A 19130-nucleotide genomic window follows, 5' to 3' on the forward strand; every position below is an offset into this window, starting at 1 on the left:
TTTCATATCAAAATCTTCTCATTGCAACATCTCCTTCTATGAAAACACCATTTTTAAATACCTTTCTTTACCTTTACTTCTCTGAGGAGCAAGCATGTGGCAGTGAGAAGGGCACATGCTACATTTTCTCGCCATTAGCCTGGGTGGGATGGGGTTCCAGGAAGAGCACAAGAGTGGGGTTTAAAATGATGCTTCTCACTTCTAATTTAGATGTGCTCACGTAAAGTAAGAAGTTGAAGATTGAGTTCGACAGAAGTTGAAGTTGGGTAATTCCAAGGAATATAATTTAACATTCACAAATAGGTGCTCAAGCAAACTTTTGAAGGCCCTGTAGCTTGTAGAAATCCAGGCTCTTCAAGAGTTTCGGAATATCCACCATAACTTGCAGACCCAATGCAGTGGGTTCTATGCAGGTATCTTACACGTGTTTCCTTTTCATATTCTTCCCTTTGCCACTGAATAACTCTGTTCAGCTTCCCCCTCCCCAGTGCCTTCAGCTTTACCTGCTCTCCTTTAAGGAGATCTAAGACCTGCTCATTTACCACAAAACTCAGATTCGTAGGGCTACCGGACTTACAAGACTTCAACTTAGGTCTGGATTGATCTGAAATAGAAAAAGAACCATGCAGTTGGACTGCATGTTTGCCACAGTATTTTCATGTGCTTTATCTTATTTAAGCTTTCATTCATTCTATGAGCAATATAGGCCAAGAGTGGCTTTCCCAGCCTAGAGAGAAGAAAATCAGTTCTAGTGAAGCATAACTTATATGAGGCCACTGTCCTCTAGTTTGTAAGTAAGGTGAGAGTTGTCCTGGGATTCTGATACCCTGAAGAATGCTCTTCTAGCTCTTCCTGGTCCACTTGAAAGAGAGAGAAGAAAACTAACTTTCAATGGGAGAGTTGTCCCAGCTTTCTGCAATTCTAGAGAATGTTCGAGAATCTTTATTATCAGAGCATTCTTTTGATGGCCTTTAAAATGTTTTCTGGATGATGTGCGGAGCAGGAAAGTTTGCAGGCAGAACCTGATGTTGCATTGTAGGAAAACAATTCAAATGTAGGTTCCTGGACCAATTAGATCCAGTTTACTTTCTGTTGTCAAATGATAAATTCCCACCCTACTTTGGTATGAACTTTAAAAGGAAACACCAGTAGCCAAAGGCTAAGAGGAGAAAAAAACAACATTTAGTTGTATAAATAATGAAAATTGCCAAGCACAGAATTTACTGTGCACTTGTCTTGGATTTTCTCTACATCATAGCTTTGCAAAAGCTGTGGCTACAAAGCTGCACTGAATAGGATTCTGATTTGGTATATTAACACATCATGGTACCAGTAGAACCTGATACATGACTTCCTCTAGGTTTTAAGAGCATCTTTTATTCTGTCCCAAATCTAGAAGACTAGTTTTTTACCACGTGGCCAGAGTAGGACAAGTTGTGACCCAAGGTAGTAGAAGGAAGGCTGGGTGTAGGCCAAGCTGTGGATGAAGACAGACAGTGGCTGGAAGCCCAGACTCTCAGTTCCTGGCCTTAACAAGAAACGAAGTATGATTGGCAGCTGCAGAGCCAGGCTTTTTAAACCAACATTGTGAATTTTCCACTGTCTACATCTGAACTATCTACATATTTCATGCTACTTAGAAAACAGGCTAATCTTCTGTTGTTCTCAGCTGAGAGTTGTACTTGGATGCAAAGTTCTAGAACTAAGTTCTGCAGGATTCTATCTACTTTCTGTGAGTTTGTGACTGGTCTTTTTTTTTAACCCCTTGTTATTTTTTTGGCTGAGGCTGTCCTCCATTAATAGATTTAATACCTGTTTATTTCCACTGCTATTAAAAATTTTTTCTGAAAGCTGCCAAAGGATGTTTTTACCGTGTTCCCAGCAATGAATAGTCCTGCCTTTTTCTGCCGATATAAGCAAGCCTGTGATTGACTGCCAAGACTTAAAATTCCCGGGTTGAATCAAGTACACTAAAGCAGTGTTTTTCAAACTATGGGTCCCAACACATAAGAGGTTTGTGAAATCAATTTAGTGGGTAGCAAGCATGCCTTTAAAAAACAAAATAAAGTAGGCTGGAAAGTGTCAGAGTTCACTGTGTTTATTAAGAGTTAGGATTGTTTTGTGAAACTTTTGTTTGATGTACAGACACACACCATTTGTATGCTTGGTCGTTATGTAAAATGTATTTCTTACTGTGGGCTGTGGTCATCAATTGGAAAGCCACTGCACCAAAGCAATGCCAGAAACACTGAAAGAAGTGACTTGCTTAAGGAAATAAAGCCCTTCTGATTTCTGACTGTTGTCCAGAGTGCTGGCTAAGAAGAGGGAGGGGATGAGGAGCCTCATGAAAAATGGACAGGAGCCCAGTGTGGGGTTTCAAGCCAGAGCTTGCTGGCCAAATGGGAAGGCTGGCAACTGGACAGATGAGGGCTTTATTACTGCTGCCTATTAGCTGCATGAATACTAAGGAATTTTTAAAGATATCAAGCACATAGGATTTAAAGCACCAACAAGATCTTCAGGTAGGCAACTTCACTATGAGAAAGATGTTTCATAACCAGTATCACAATTTTCTAAATGTTTAATAAGGACAAACACAAGTCCAAATGTACTTGGATGCATATTCTTTTAGGTTGAAACATAAAAAGTTGACAACATTCAGTCATTTTAATCTACAAAAATGGAAATTTTATATAGTTTTACCTTCAAAGAGACTACATTCCATTTTTTTCTTCAGGTAAACAGCAAGTGCATCAGTGTCTACTCATCCACTTACTCATCCACCTATCCAACCCTCTATCAGCCATTCTTCTTTTTTGGAGTTGAGGAGGGAAGGACCAAGAATTAAAATACAAGTTACCTTTTAGAAATATATGAAAATTAAAATATCACTTGGCTTTTTATTATAGCAGCTACTCAAAGAAAACCTAATTATTTTGAAGAGTTTGTTTCTTGGTTAGTAGGTATTAATTGCAGTCTAGGCTAAAGTATCTAAAAGGCTGTCACATTTTTTCTTCCATGAAATCTCTCTAACATATTTTTTAATGTCCTGAGACTGAAGTCAATCTCCCTACTTACTGACATGACTAAAAATTCAGTATAGCTATATCTATATAATCTATGTCTATATCAGGGCATCGGGCTGTTCCCTATCATGTTGAGAAATGTAAAATCTCTTCAACTTTACTTGTAGATTCCCTCATCCCCAGCAAAGACCTCCAGTGTCTTTCATTAAAAACTTCCTTATTTTAAAGTCAATGCTTAGCTCCCCTTTTCTAATTTTTAACTGTGGCAGGCAGTATTTACTCTTCTGGACATTATTGCCTACAGAAAAGAAATGAATTAGGTTGTGCTTTCCCTCTATTTCCTCAGCCATCCAGAGACATGTCTGCAAGGCAATAAAGTTTTCCATAATGCCTGAACTGAAAAAAATGAGCCAAGAAAACCCTCAAAACGCTGGCAGAAATAAAAATATTTGGTGCTTAGTTACGTTTCTTTTGAGATATGAAGCGGGTGGGGTGGGATGGATATATCTTTCAGGAAGTTTGCTGAGTTACTTGAATTAAATGCAATGCCCGTGTCTCTCTTGGGCCATACATTTGAGTATCTGCCTGGCGTGTTCTGTAAACAACTGAGAGGCACCAGGCCGAGACCCTCTCTGGGCCCATCTGAAGTGTCTGAATTGACACAGGAGAACAAAATGTTCTCTCAAGTCAGCATCATATCCTGGGCATGTTCACTGTAAACTTCAAAAACTATCCTCAGCATTTTGAAACAAAATGATTATGAATCAAAGTTTTTCCTTAGTTGTATTCAAAGGACTTTAGTCATTAAAGTTTTGATTTTTCTGACAACTCCATTCAGTTTCTCCTTTAAGAGACATGATGCACAATCAAGTGGTTAAAATACCTTCATTAATTAAATATTAAAGGAAGAAATCTTTTTTATTTTATTTTTTCTGACAAGGAGCCTGATTTTTCTAGCGATTGTTGATCCTGGGATGGCACTAAAATCAGTCACAGCAGAATTGCATAGTAATGACTAACCTTGAATCCTTTTTCTTGGAGATCCAAAAGCAGTCGTCTAGCCCTGGAAGCTAATATTTTTCTATGCTCTGCCAGGCATGAAATAAAATACCTTAAAATAATTCTTGGAATTGTCTTGACTAATCTGACTGCAGGGAGGTGGCATCAGTTAAGTAAGATGTCCTGTTCTCATGAATTTCCATATTAAAGAGGAATTCACAGAGCCCAGGTCTTTGGGACTACACAGGACTGTGCTTAACTAGGCAAAAGAAACTAATTGATCACCCCCAACTCCCCTCCCATTTTCCTTAATGTGCCTTTCCACACCTTATCCCCTGAGAGCCTTACCCAAAAGAGAGATCCACAAAATAGTTTCCTGTTACAGCCTTCCTCTCACAATAGGAGATCAGAAGCCAAGTTATACACTAACTCAAAGTTCAAGTAAGCGCTTACTTGAACTTTGTAATTTGGATTTAGTAAACTAAATTCCTATGATGCAGCAGTTTAAAAACTTTAGAAGAAAGACACAGAAAATGGGAGACCTTTTGAATATTGAGTTCTGCCACTTCCTTTAATTAGTAAATGACACAGGGCTCTGCCTAGACATATTTAAATATAAAATGAAAACTCCTCTTTGCTTTCAAAGCTTCATCAGTGTTTCTGTGAGTACATAAGTTACTGTCCATTGTCTCTTGGATTGGTTCTAGCACCTCCACTGGACACCAGAGATGCTCAAGTCCCTTATACAAAAGGGTGTAATATTTGCATAAAAACTACAACACAGTATAACAACTCTTTACATAGCATTTACACTGCATTAGGTATCATAAGATTAAATCTAGATTACTAGATTTAATCTCTAGATTACTTATGATACTTAATACAGTGTAAATGCTATGTAAAGAGTTGTAATCTCAACATTACTTATGATACCTAGTGCAATGTAAATGCTATGTAAAGAGTTGTTATACTGTATTGTTTCGAAATAACAATAAGAAAAAAGTCTGTACATGTTTAGTATGCATTTTTTTTCCAAATATTTTCAACCCACAGTTGGTTGAATCAATGGATGCAGAACCGATGGATATGGAGGGCTGATTGTACATTTCTTGCAAAAGAAAACTGGGGCTCTCTTGCACACTGTCAACAAGACTACAGATTAGTCCAACATTTTGGCAATATCTGACAAAATCCCAAAGGTACATGCCTTTTGACACTGTGATTCTACATCTTGGAACTGATCCTTCAACATAGTCATTTATGTAATACATACCCATATATAAATAAATATGTTCATTATAGGTTTTATGAAATTACAGCAATCTGGAAATAACTTAAATGTCCATTAACAGAAGACTCAGTAAATAAATTTTGGTACATCTAGTCATTCAATGGACTAATATGTGGATGCTGAGAAAAAAGAGAGAGAGTAACACAGAGTGAAAGTTATACAGAGAGGTATGAAAAGGTGCCGAAGTTTTATTATTTAAGGAAAAAGTAAGATTTCATCTGTGTTAAACACAATGTATGTATAATATATATATATTATACAAGTAAAGTATACAAGGAAATGAAAAAATGCAACTAGTGGTCACCTATAGGGAGTAGGGTTGGAAGACAGGGAGGGGGACTTCTACATTTCATTTTATTTCCTTCTGCACTGCTCAATAATGCTATTACTATTTTCACCATAAACATGGATTGCTTTTACTAAACTGCCTTTTTAAGTGCTCCAGGGCCATGGTGGCTGTAAAAATTAAGTCTTCAGTCCCTAGAAGCATCAGGGACACATCCAGTTCTAATATTCGTATTGTTAGGTGGCGGCGAGGCTGTAAACTGAGATGTAGATGCTGACCCCAAAGTGTGTTGTACTCGTGCCCTCCTCTAAGCTCCCTGTGCTCTCCACTGTGTGCACCTTATTTCACGCCCTTCTCTCTGGCTGGATGCTAAGCTTCCTGCTGGGGGTCAGAAACCATCTTGTCCTCATTAATGACTCCCTGGTTCTCAGCACTGTGCCTGGCAAATAGTGTACTCTCAATAAATCTTGTTGAGTAAAGAACTCAGTGGTCTCACGTCAACTATAGTTCTAATAAGATAATTAAATGTTAGAGTTAAAAAAAATCAATAACAATACTAGAATGCTATAACCAAGGGATTTTAGCTGAATGTTTGGACCAGATCCCTGTGCTCCTGAACCCTCTTCCTGACCTATGGCAGGGTAATCTTGGACTATATAAAACATTGGGGTCCCATAAACTACATGGGGGGCATTTCAATGAAAAAGCAGAACTTTGGCTAAAGTTGAAAAAGTTTAATTTATTTAAAATTTAGTCAATTTTATCAATTTTCTAAAAATGGCATTTGATAGAAATTCTCAGCTGCAAAGTTTTTGTTTGTTTGTTGCTCATAATTTTTTGCACCTGCTACCACTCACTGGTCTGTCCCAGAATAAAGTATAAAATACAAGCTGGTTTTACCCAAAATTAGGCATGTTACTTTTTAAAGTTCCTGGCGTCATCATTTTGGGGTGGTGTGAAAGGGCATCATGACTTCTACATACTCTGATACCTGAATGGATTTGAGAATGTTGAGACGTGTCGATCATTAAGCTATTGAGTTTTCCCTAGAGTGTGAAATCACCCATCCCAGTATCATTCAATCATTCTGGAGAGTTCTCCCTTCCTTGGCTGTGCCCTTAGAAAAAGAAATGAAAATCAAGGAGATAGGAATGAAAATCAACTAGAAATGCCCTTCCCCTTCTCACTAAGAAAACTCTAGCTCATTATGGTAATCTGTTTTATTTAGAATTATATACTATGTCAAACCTGCAAAAAAGAATAGAGAACAACATGGCAAAATTCAAGGACACTCTACCTCGATCAGATTGTATCATTTTGCCATAATGCTGAATTTAGCGTTCATCCATCCCACGAATATTTTAATTCTGTTATAAAGGTACAGTAATCTATTATTTTACCAAGTAAACTTTCAATAAAATGAGGCCAGATTAATTCAGTTCACTCAAATGGAATTTGGGCATAGGGTATAATTTCCTGAGCATGGCCTGATGATATTCCCAAGGGCCATCTAGGGTAGGGAGGCTTAACTAAAATAGGCTGTGTCCAGGTTGTGATCAGTACAGCAAAGCAGATGCCATTCTGGTGGCTGCAGCACTAAGTTTAGTTTAGACTCACTGTTAATTACCCACCTTACTCAGACTCTTTCTTACCATCCATCTTCTACTTCTCTAGAGCTTGAAAATGCCTGGTACTTGCTTTTCCAGTATGGTAGATTGTTTCCATAAATGGCTGCAGTAATCCCTGCTGTCCTGCATGTCTCTAGCAATGTGACTTTGCCATTCCTTTCAAGTGAAGCGGACTCTTTCCGAATTGAGCTGACCCTGTGGCTTGCTTTCATCAACAGAGTGCATAAGTGACACTGTGTGGCTTCTGAGGCTATGTTTTAAGAGGTTTTGTAGTTTCTACTTTTACACTGTTTTGGAAACCAGCTACCATGTAAGCAGTCGGACTATCCCAAGGCAGCCATGCTGTGAGGAGGCGCAAGCTAGCTGCATGGAGAAACCATGTGAAGCAAGATAGATGCCTGGCCAACCCCCAAGTCATCTTGTATGTTGAAGCTCCAGCAGATGCCATATGAAGCAGAAATACCACATTGCTGAGCCCAGCCCAGACTGAAGAATCATAAGAGTTAAAAAATTGTTGTTTAAAGCCACTAAGTTTTAGAGTGATTTGTTACACATTATTGGGTAACTGAATCACCCGACCTCCCTTAATGACTCCCTGGTTCTCAGCACTGTGCCTGGCAAATAGTGTACTCTCAATAAATCTTGTTGAGTAAAGAACTCAGTGGTCTCACGTCAACTATAGTTCTAATAAGATAATTAAATGTTAGAGTTAAAAAAAATCAATAACAATACTAGAATGCTATAACCAAGGGATTTTAGCTGAATGTTTGGACCAGATCCCTGTGCTCCTGAACCCTCTTCCTGACCTATGGCAGGGTAATCTTGGACTATATAAAACATTGGGGTATGAGGACATGACCTAATTCTGGCCAATTAGATGTAAGAGGCAGTTTGCTAGAGGTAGTATGAGGAGGGTTTCTAGAAGAGATTTTTTCTTCCTGTGAAGACATGTGATGAGAAACTGCTTCTCTTTTGCCCTTTGGATGCAGCTGTGTGAGCATATGCTGCCTAGAGATGTGACTCTGAGAGGACAGCTTGGGAACAAAAGACAACGTGGAGACAATGGGAGGGCAACAAGATGAAGGGCACCTTGATGACCTGTCATGCCACCCATTTAACAAAATTAAACCATCCACCACTGAAGTTCCTGCTTTGTGAAGGAACTTCATTAAGTCATTTTGGATCTGGAATTCTGTAATTCACAGTCAAATGACACAAATGCTATTGATTTGCCTCCAGGGACTAGCAAGGAAACCTTCCCTTAATGCTAGCAGCATGCTGCTTTCTAATAGTACACTGGCTCTCAGCACAATCATCCAAGCTGCTAAAAGAAACAGGATAGAGATGCCTTCATTGAAATGTAAGAAATCACCTATGAATTCAATAAAATCCATGTTAGTTTTCTGAAATACTATGTCCAAAAATGTCCCTGTAACTACGACATTGACTCAAATTCCTCATGTAATTATATTTTAAATGCTGTCCTGGGTCTGAAAACTCACCACCATGGTTTCTGGAAACCCAATTTACATGTATAAGGGGAGCTGATATTCTTTACAGGAGGTCAAACATGGGTACAGCATTGTATTATTGAAGCTAGCTCAAGGTATAAATATAAAAAAGAAATCTGAACATATATATATGAAACATTTGGAAAAGCCAAGTAATTAACATCTAAAGATGGTGAGTGATAGCCTTAACCACATGCATGCATACCCAGAAGATGCAAGAAGGTGCATTTTTCTTTGGGGACTATTTGGTTACATAATAATACAGTATATGATTACTAGGGCAGGCATTTAAATAGGCACAAGTGTGTGCCTCTGAGGTAATTGATTAGTATGCATCTTCTTCACCTGACATTAAATTGAGTGACTGAATAGTATTTTTTACTGTGACATAGCTTAGTGTTTTGACTTAAGCGCAAAGACAAATTTTTGTTCAGAAGTTGTTTTCCACTTAAGACAATTATTGTGCCAGGATTTTTTTGCTTGCAAATTTTCAGTAAGTTTGCCTAGTATAACACTACTTAATGGCAACTCTGCACTTTTGAATTCAATTGAAACTTGCTAGCCCTCTTCATTTTCTCTGGCTTAGGCAAACCCTATAGCACAGAGTGTTATGAGGCCAGCTCGGGGTTCCTGAGGTTTGAATCTCAGGTCTGGGCAAACTGTGAATCCTTGGGTGAGTCACAGAACTTCTCCAGCTGTCAGGTTCCCTATCTGTAAAAGGATGGAATTTACCAAGTGCTGTCCAATAGAACTTTCTGTGATAATGACAATGCTTATATCTGCACTTTCCAATAGGGTAGCCTAACTATTTAATTTTGTTTAATTTTATTAATTTGCATTTAAATTAAACAGCCACCTTTGGCTAGTGGCTGCATAATGGACAGCACAGATAGGTGATCTAGGTCCTTCTGATCTAAAGATTATTTGCTCCCCCTACCCCAAATTTCCACTTAGTTTTCTCTTTCCTGCATTTGCCTCTGTAATAACTCTCGAGTCTTTTTATTTCACTTAGAATTAAAGGTCAGATATGCCTTTATTACCATTACAGCCTAGAGTCAAGGGCTTAGAATTAACCATCAGCATTAACCCACTTCTTGAAATGGAGAAAAGGACCAGCTCTTAGAGGCTCTTTGATCTTCCATTAGAGCTCAGTTGGAGAGTCAGGAGTTATTTGGATGGAATAAGATCTGACATTTATTGAGTCAAAAGGCAGTGTTGATGTGGCTTCTTATTTTAGGATAATGTCAGCTTCAGTTAGAAGCTTTACTTTCCAAAGCTCCTGCTAATAAATATGGTCACATTGTTAGAATGGGCAATTATTTTGCAAACACCGTCTACTGTAATTACGTGGTATGACCCCTACTATGTGCCAAGGCATAAGACTGAGTTCAGAGGCTGGGAATATGAGTAAGTTTCCCTCCACTAATAAAAGCCTAGGTCTAGCAGAAGAGCCTGACCAGAAGATAAATATTTATAACATACTGTGACACATCCTATGACCAATACATGAACAAAAGTGCTGTTAAGAGTACAGAGGACAGAGCAAGCCCTTGTCCTCCTTTCTGGTGAGCTGGGATAGCATAGAGGTGGTATCCTGTGGAGGGTGATCAGGAGTTAACTCCAGCACCAAGGAAGGGGAGCATGTTCCTGGCAGAGAAGCATGGCTCCTTTAGGGATGTCAGTTGAACAGGGCTATCCACACACTTTAGGTTTTAATTTTTGAATTTAAAAATTAACTTTTGAATTTAAAAAAATACGTATTTCCCAGCCCAGACCTGCTATCCACACACTTTAGGTTTGAGTTTCAGGGAACTCAGCAAGAACTGAGTACTGATTTTGCTACTTCCCGCCAAAAAGCCCTTTAGCAGGATGATTTCCCAAATAGGTAAAATGATTAAAACTTTGGGTTCTGAATCTTTGTGGATTTCAAGGAGCCACTTTCACTTTCTTGATAAACAATGAGAGGCCCTAGCAATTCTAACCCCATTTAACTCTACCCATATAGTATGAGAAATTATAAAGCATATCTGAGGAAAGACATCTTTTGAAGGCACTGAATGCAAGGTAGAATCCACGGGTTAGAAAGGAGACAATGAATTAATAAGAAGTATAAACGGTGAGTGAGTAATAGGAAGCACAATTTTTTTCAGCAAAACAACCATTTTTTAATCACCAGAGTGACTGAATCTTGGAATACATACTTTACTTCCAACAGTCTAATGCTAACCTCTGTGAATAAGAGACATTCAATCTTCAAGATGTTTGTTTTTCTGCATTTCCTTTTCCTACAGTGAAGTCACTGGGGGCAGATGAAATATAAAATGCTGGAGTTTGTCACTCTGGTGAGCTGCAGAAAGGAATTTCTGCATTATTGTGATCATCTATTTAATTGTAGCACTTAGTAGCTTATACAAAGCAGTTCTCCTGTCCTCGCCCCTGCCATTTAGAAATTTACAGGCTAAAAAGCAGATGATGACCCAGGTGAGACATGAATACATATTAATTACAGAAACATACAATAAGCATTTGCCCTATGTGGCATCCACAGACCAGATAAACGGTGGGATGCTAGTGGATTTGGCTTGAGGCAGTTAAATGACGTGAGGTCCCTCACTGTTCTCACCTGCTGTTGATTAAGTAGCTATAACAGATTTCCAAGCTCTGTCCCTCTGTTTTAGAGAGCTGTTCCACTAATCATGCTGAACATTATAATCACCTGGGAGCTTTAAAAAATCCAGATGCTCAGGTCACACCCCAGAACAATTAAATCAGAAGCTGTGGGTTTGGGACCCAGCCCATAATGCTTTCTGAATTCCTCAGGTGATTCCAACTCGTAGCATGTGTAAGAACCTGTGCTGTAGACTTCAGAGCAGTGGTTCCTAACTTTTGAATTTAAAAAATACATATTTCTGGGCCCCAGCCCAGACCTACTCAATCACCATTTCTGGGGGTCAGATTTTTGTCTTACTTTCTAATAAACTCTTAGGTCAGTTTGATTCCAGTCCTTAGTTAAAAACCTTGTTCTAAAGCACTGAATTTCTATTTCTTCTTGGATGTTGTGCATATGAAATGTGAGAAAGTTAAAATAGGTCCATTAAAAACTACAGAGGATATTTATTTATTTATTTTAGTTTCAACTTTTTATTAAAGTGTCACACACTTAAAAATAGCGACAGGCAGAGATTGAAAGTGTGTGCCTTGATGAAGGATCACAAATTGTGTCACTGGTACCCAGATCAAAAACCTGAGGCTTACCAATCCCCTACAACCCTTCCCTTCTAGACATTACCCATGCTCCTTGGGGACCACAAGCCTGATTCTGTCATTTCTCTGACTTGAAGTTTTATTTGTTCCAATTCTATACAATTGCTATAAAATTGGCTTAATTTCACAAAAATAATTATTGAGATATAATTAAGAGGCCAATAGTATTTTGAGGACAAATGGCCTAACATACCTTGTATTGCTATTGTTTATGATTATTTTAAACAGTGAAGAAGAAAATGAGGCCAGGAAGAAATACTGTCTCTGATTTTCATAGATCGTTAGTTACCAGGTACAATTTTCAAATACTTTTTATCCTAAGTTTTGTAACAACTCTGTGCAGATAAGAATGATCATCATCTCTACTTAACAGATGGAAAGAGCCTTAGGGAGGAAGCGAATTTCTGAGATTTGTCCTCATGTTACTTGTACGTGGAAGGCCTTTCCCACCATTGCTGTGTGCACACTCTGACCTTTGTAACCAATTGAGGCTTTAACCCCCGTAAAAACCAGCATGAAAAACGTCTCTAGGCATGATTATGGATTGTGATGGATTGTGACTAATTTGGTTGTTTTAAAAAAATTCATTCCCAAATTCTTTATGAACTATAATTCTCAAGTCATATAGATAAGTTTTTAAAGTTAATCTGTTTTCTTTTTCCTGCTTAGAAAAGTAATTCATGCTCACAGTAGAATAAAATAAAAATGTAGAGGAACTGAGAATCATGCATTATAACGAAGCGTTCTTTCAAAATAAGAAAGACCTTGAAGAGCCTGGGCTGGGTAGTTCTCCAGCCCTGCCTGGGGGAAGGAGAATGAGTAACTTGATCTTTGGATGCCTTTTAAGAAATTTAATGTGAATAATTTATTTCTAGGTGTCCTGGAGTTGGTACAGACCTAATGCTCTATCCTATACAATATGCAATAGATTTGAAAGGATCAAGGACTCTATCTGATCTCTGTTTTTCACTGATTACCAAGTGTAACTGCATTTCCCCCACAATTTTTTAAAACAGTTCTTGTGATCATAGAAACTTTTTTTCCTATTTGTTAATAGAATTGGCTGAAATTATGGTATTTAGAAATTTATCATCAGTACATCTGAATTCTTAACAGAAATTCCAGGAAGCCTTGAGGTTTCTGGGCAAGTGTGCCTTTTTTTTTTTTTTTTTTTTTTAAAGCAAACATACCAGAGTTTATACCTTTAAATGCATGTGGTTTTCTCTGGAGGAGGAAGCAGTGTACTTTTTCAGTGTGTTTCTATTGCTGAAAATACTCCAGGGGAATTACAGGAAACAGGAGCAGGACAGCTTTGAGGTGCACATCCAACACTGACTCTCAATTCCTATATTAAATGGCATAAAATTTTTCTCACTTACTCAGCAATGACTCTTCAAAAGCCACTGATAACATCTCTAGATCTGTCCAGCCAAATCACAAAACAATACTCTCCCTGTGCCTGAGGGAGGGCAGAACACTTTGCTACTCCTGGAATTTAGCAATATGCTCACAGATGGTGCCACTTCCTCACCTGAGGCTGAGCAACCAGAGACCCAGGGTGGCTGGTTGCCCGAGACTTTGCTCAGTTACACCGGGAATTAAGGACAAAGTTGATACACCATTCCAGGTGTTGTGACTCAAAAGAAAGGAATCTTTTTCACTTAAACCCTCAAACATGGATGCTTCCTTGATCTACCTATCACTCTGGCCATGATAAAACCTAATACTCATCCATCCATATATTTCTTAAATCTCTATGTATATAGTATATATATCTATGATACAGGTGCAACACATTTTTCCCCCAACTATTCCCCAGTTTCTGGACATTCACTTGGTTTACAGATTCTTCTTTCCCTCTGTACAACAATGATGCAATAAAATTCCTGTACACAGATATCTTGCATACCAATGCTTTTATTTTTATGGGCTAGCTTCCAAAAGCTGGGTCATATAATATATGATATCTCTCTGTGGTTTTTATTAATAGAGTTTGCTAGATTGTTTTCCAAAAGTTCAAAGACCACTGTAATGTATTAGAATCCCCCCATCTCTTCATCTAACCACAGTGGTGGATATTATCACTCCTTTAAACTTTTTACTAATTATTTTTTAAATTTGCAATACATGTATTTGATAGATCTGTATTTGGAATATATTACAAGCTTGGATATGCCAATGAAAAAAGATAAAATTTTACTAATTTGATGGGAGGAATATCTCATTGTAATGACTCAATGGTAGACTCCCAAAAGATATGTCTATGTGTTAATCCCCCAAAACTATGAACATGATCTAATTTGGAAAAGGAGTCTTTGTAGATGCAATTAAGGATTTCTACATGAAATCATCCTGGATTATCTGGCAGGCCCTAAATTGAGTGACACGTATCTTTATAAGAGATACACAGAGGGGAGACATAGGGAGGAGAGGGCCATGTAAAGATGGAGGCAGAGATTGGAATTACACATTCATAAATCAAGGAACACCTGGAGCCACCAGATTCTGGAAGAGAGAGGGATTCACTCCAGGGCCTTCACAGGGACTGTGGCCCTTTCGACACCTTGATTTTACACTTTTTCTCCCCAGAACTGGGAGAATATATTCCAGCTGTTGTAAACCAACAAGCTCATGTAATTTGTTACTGTACCTCTAGGAAACTAAATATACTCATTGTTACCATAAACTTTTGTGTTTTTCCAAAAACTGAGGTTGAGCATATTTTCATGTGGTTTTAATGATCATCTGCATTTGCTTTTCTGTGGTTAACTACTCATATCTTTTCCCCATTTTTCTTATTAATTCTTATGAATGCTGTGACAAGGCAGACATTAAAGCTTTGCCACATGTTAAGACATCTATTTAGCCTGTATTTTTGAGTTTGTTTATGATATGTTTGGTCATGCAATTAAAAAATTACATGGTACAGTATGTTTCTCTTTTTATCTGTCCCTTATGAATTAGCTCCCTGTTGATTACAAACATTTCCCTGTTACTTGGGTTATAAAATTATTCTCCCAAATTTTCTCTGTTTGTGGTGGACACAAAGATGGTTCCCCAAGAAGTCCATGAGTTTATTATTGGAACCTGTGAAAATGGTATCCCACATGGCAAAACGGACTTTTCAAATGTGATTAAGGGTACAGATTTTGAGATGGGAATATTATTCTGGATTATCCAGTTAGGCCCAATCTAGTCACCCGAGTCCTTGAGTGGCAGAAGTCACTATGGAAGAAGGGTTGGAAAGATCCAACATTGTTGACTTTGAGACGGAGGAAGGAAGCCAAGGAGTATGGGTGACCTCTGAGAATGGCAAGAAAATTGATTCTCCTTCAGAGGCTCCAGTAAGAAGTGTAGCCCTGCTGATACCTTAGCCCTGTGAAGCCTGTACCCATCTTCTTGCCTACAGACTGTAAGGCCATAACTTGGTATTGACTAAGCTGCTAGGTTGGTGATAATTTGTTATGGCAGCAATAGCAAACCAATACATGTTTGCTGCTTAATTTAAATTAATGTGTACACTTATCCACCCATCATTTACTTTCGAATGTATAAGCAAATAGGGCTACAACATTAGTTCTAGATGTATCCTCCAATCTGATGTACTGATCAATTTGTCCACTCCTTTGCCATTATTAAGTTGTTTTGATATAGTCGCTTCTATAAATTCAAGTACCTGGCAAAAGACAAATTAGCCTCCTCTGTTCTTGCTTTTATTATTATTATTATTTATTGTACTTTAGATTCTGGGATACATGTGCAGATCATGCAGGATTGTTGTACAGGTACATACATGGCAAGGTGGTTTGCTGCCTCCATCCCCCCATCACCTATATTTGGCATTTCTCCCCATAGTATCTCTCCCCAACCTCCCCACCCCTTGTTGTCCCTCCCCTAGTCCCCCTGTTTTGTTTTTTAAATAGTTTTCTTGAGTTTTTTAGAGATTTTGTTTTATGTCCTTTAAATAATTATTTCTTGTTGTGTCTTACTAAGTCTTTTTATAATTTATGTTGTTGTGGTAGAAATTCCATCTTCATTTGTAATTGATAATTCTTGTAAATAGAGCATACCACATACGATGGTGTCTCAAGGCCTTTGAACTTGCTGTTCACTCTGCCTGAACTGGAATGTGCTTGTCACAGTTGTCTGCACAGCAGAATTCCTCATGAACCTCAAGTTTCTGCTCAGATGCTAACTTATTGTAAGTGAAGCCCTCCCTAACCACCTCATGAAAAACAACACATCACTGCCTGCCATCCCTTCCATTGGCTATGCATTTACTATACTTCTCTTTATGTTTTTCTCCATAGCACTTGTCACCATCTGGCTTACTTACTCATGTGTTTTCCATGACACCCAACTAATATATAAGCCCTATGAAGCAAATTATTATTTTTCGTTTTGTTTACTACTGTATCTCTAGAGACCAGATGAATGCTTAGTGTTCAGTGAGTGTTTAATAAATGTTTGTTGAGGCCGGGCGCGGTGGCTCAAGCCTGTAATCCCAGTACTTTGGGAGGCCGAGGCGGGTGGATCACGAGGTCCAGAGGTCGAGACCATCCTGGTCAACATGGTGAAACCCCGTCTCTATTAAAAATACAAAAAAAAATTAGCTGGGCATGGTGGTGCGTGCCTGTAATCCCAGCTACTCAGGAGGCTGAGGCAGGAGAATTGCCTGAACCCAGGAGGCAGAGGTTGCGGTGAGCCAAGATCGCGCCATTGCACTCCAGCCTGGGTAACATGAGTGAAACTCCGTCTCAGGAAAAAATAAAATAAAATAAATGTTTGTTGAATGAATGACTATAAAGAAGACATACTGATTTTCTACATTTATTTTTTAGTCCAACTGGCTTGTCGAATATTCTTATTGAGTGTTGTACTCCAGTTTTTTACTGGAGTCCTTCCATTCTTACAGGTATACGCTCACATTATCAACAAAAAAGGTAACATTTCTCATTTGGTTGTATTCATTATGCTAATTACCTCTTGGCCCACCAAATTCACATGGACCTTTAAAACAAAGATGAATAATGTTGGTGGAAGCAGAGATTCTTATTTGTTTTCACTCGATAAAACAAAAACAAAAACAAATACGAAGAAAAAAATACAGAGACTCCTCCCTGTATCCAGGCCTAGTGCCATGAATCTTTGCAGGGCCCTCATATCCTGAGCCTCAGTTTAGTGAGGTGAGTGCTTGGGCCAAAGGGTTGTCAGCAAATAAGATGCAAGCAGAGGCCTGAAACATGCTTCTCACATTAGGCTTGCTTTTGCTTCTTGGCGGCAACCTGGGCTAGCCTGTTGCAGGAACAAAGTATGTTGCGGAGTTTTTCCATGTCCTAGTAGAAGCCATCCTCAATCAGCCCATGTCTAGTCAGCCCCAGACACCCGACACATGAATATACCTGATTATCATCGCAAAGCTTCTGAGATGATCCACAGCTGATCACAGATGTGAAGCAGGCCCAGCCCAGATCCCCTGATCCTCACGGTGAGCTACACACGTTAATTATTGCTTATCACTGAAGTTTGGTAGTTATGCAGCAGTACTGGGACAAGAGATAGTTGACACATTCTCTTATGCCTAATTTTACTACAAGGAGCCTGAGAGTTTTACCATTAGAATTCTGTTACTTGATAGTTTTTTGGTGGATAGTCTTTATCATGTTTAAGTGAAACAGAAAGTGACAGCAACTAAGCTTTTTAAAATTAAAGATGGCTGCTGAATTTTACAGATGTGTTTTCTACATGTACTGTTACAATCCTTTCTTCCTCCTTTAATGTATTAATCAGACAAATAATTGGGTAGATTTCCTAATTTTAAATCATGTTTAATTCCAGGAATAAATCCTTCTTGATCATAGAGTATTATTCTTTTGAGACGGATTTGGAATTTACTTAGTAATATTTTATTCAAAAGTTTGTCCTTATGTGTATATGTGAAGTTGGCTCATATTTTTTTCAGTCTGTATTTTCTTGGCCAGATTTTAGAAAAAAGAATATAATAGCTTCGGGAAATGATTTTGAAACTTTCAGAGTTGATCAAGGATCCCAAATACAAGAAAGGAGATAAATATTTGGATAACATATTCTACACACTCAATCTAATAGATTTGTATATAGGACTCATATCATATGAGTTAATAAAGTAGGTTTCTGATTGTCCATGGAGGATTAATAAAATATAAATCATAAGGTTAAAATGAACACCTCAACTTCTTTTTAGAAGTAGACATTTTGATTGAATATAATCTTGGATCATAAGCAAATAAAATTGATTTTAAATACTAAAGCAATAGCTAATAAATTTTATCTACTTGAAAAATAAGAAACATCCTTCCAAATAGCTGTAGAATTCATGAGAAAAGCAAAATTAAAATAATAAGTTATCTAGTATCAATAAAGAGAATATATTCCATCCAAAGTTATGAAATATAGCTAAAGCTATAATCAGAGGAAAAATGTGTGGCTTATAGCTATAATAGATTCACTGTTGAAGGACTAAGACATTAACCTTCATAAGTTTCATGAAGAACAAAAACATAAACCTAAATAAAGTATGAAGAAGGAATTAATAAAGATACATGCTGAAATATAGTGGAAAACAAAAATGGTCGAAAGAACAAATACATTCAAAAGCTGGTTCTTTAAATTTTTAACGATCTCATGCGTATGATTAAAGGAAGAAGAAGGGGTAATACTAGGATTGAGCAAATAGAGAAAAACATGCACACAAAGATGAAAATGATTATTAAGAAAGTACTACAACTAACCCCATTGTAATAGAAATGAAAACCTAGAAAAGATGGATGATTTCTTGGCAAAACAGAAATTAACTGACCCAAGAGGAAGTACTAAAATTTAATAAGAAGAGACAAAAATGGTGATCAAAAGTCTATCATTTAAAAGGGAGGAGGGAAGCATCAGGATTAAATGATTTCACAGCTGGATTTAACTTTTAAAGAACAGCTAATTCCAACGCTATTTAAACTAGTCTAGTCCATTGAAAAAGATGAAAACCTCCTGAGTTTGTTTTATGAATTATATAGATCAGTGGTTCTCATAGTGTGTTTTCTGGACCAGCAGCGTCAGCATCATATGGGGTTTTGTTAGAATGGCAAATTATCT

At 37.8% G+C, this 19130-nt stretch overlaps 1 protein-coding gene across 4 annotated transcripts in view; it reads right to left on the reverse strand.

Moving 5' to 3' along the window:
- Positions 1–19130, reverse strand: part of THRB (thyroid hormone receptor beta) — a 375781-nt gene that overhangs the window by 169362 nt on the left and 187289 nt on the right. The gene's annotated exons all lie outside the window — the stretch shown is intronic.

Source organism: Sapajus apella, unplaced genomic scaffold, assembly GCF_009761245.1.
Source record: "Sapajus apella isolate SASKATOON/1434 unplaced genomic scaffold, GSC_monkey_1.0 scaffold4, whole genome shotgun sequence".
Lineage (NCBI taxonomy): Eukaryota > Metazoa > Chordata > Mammalia > Primates > Cebidae > Sapajus > Sapajus apella.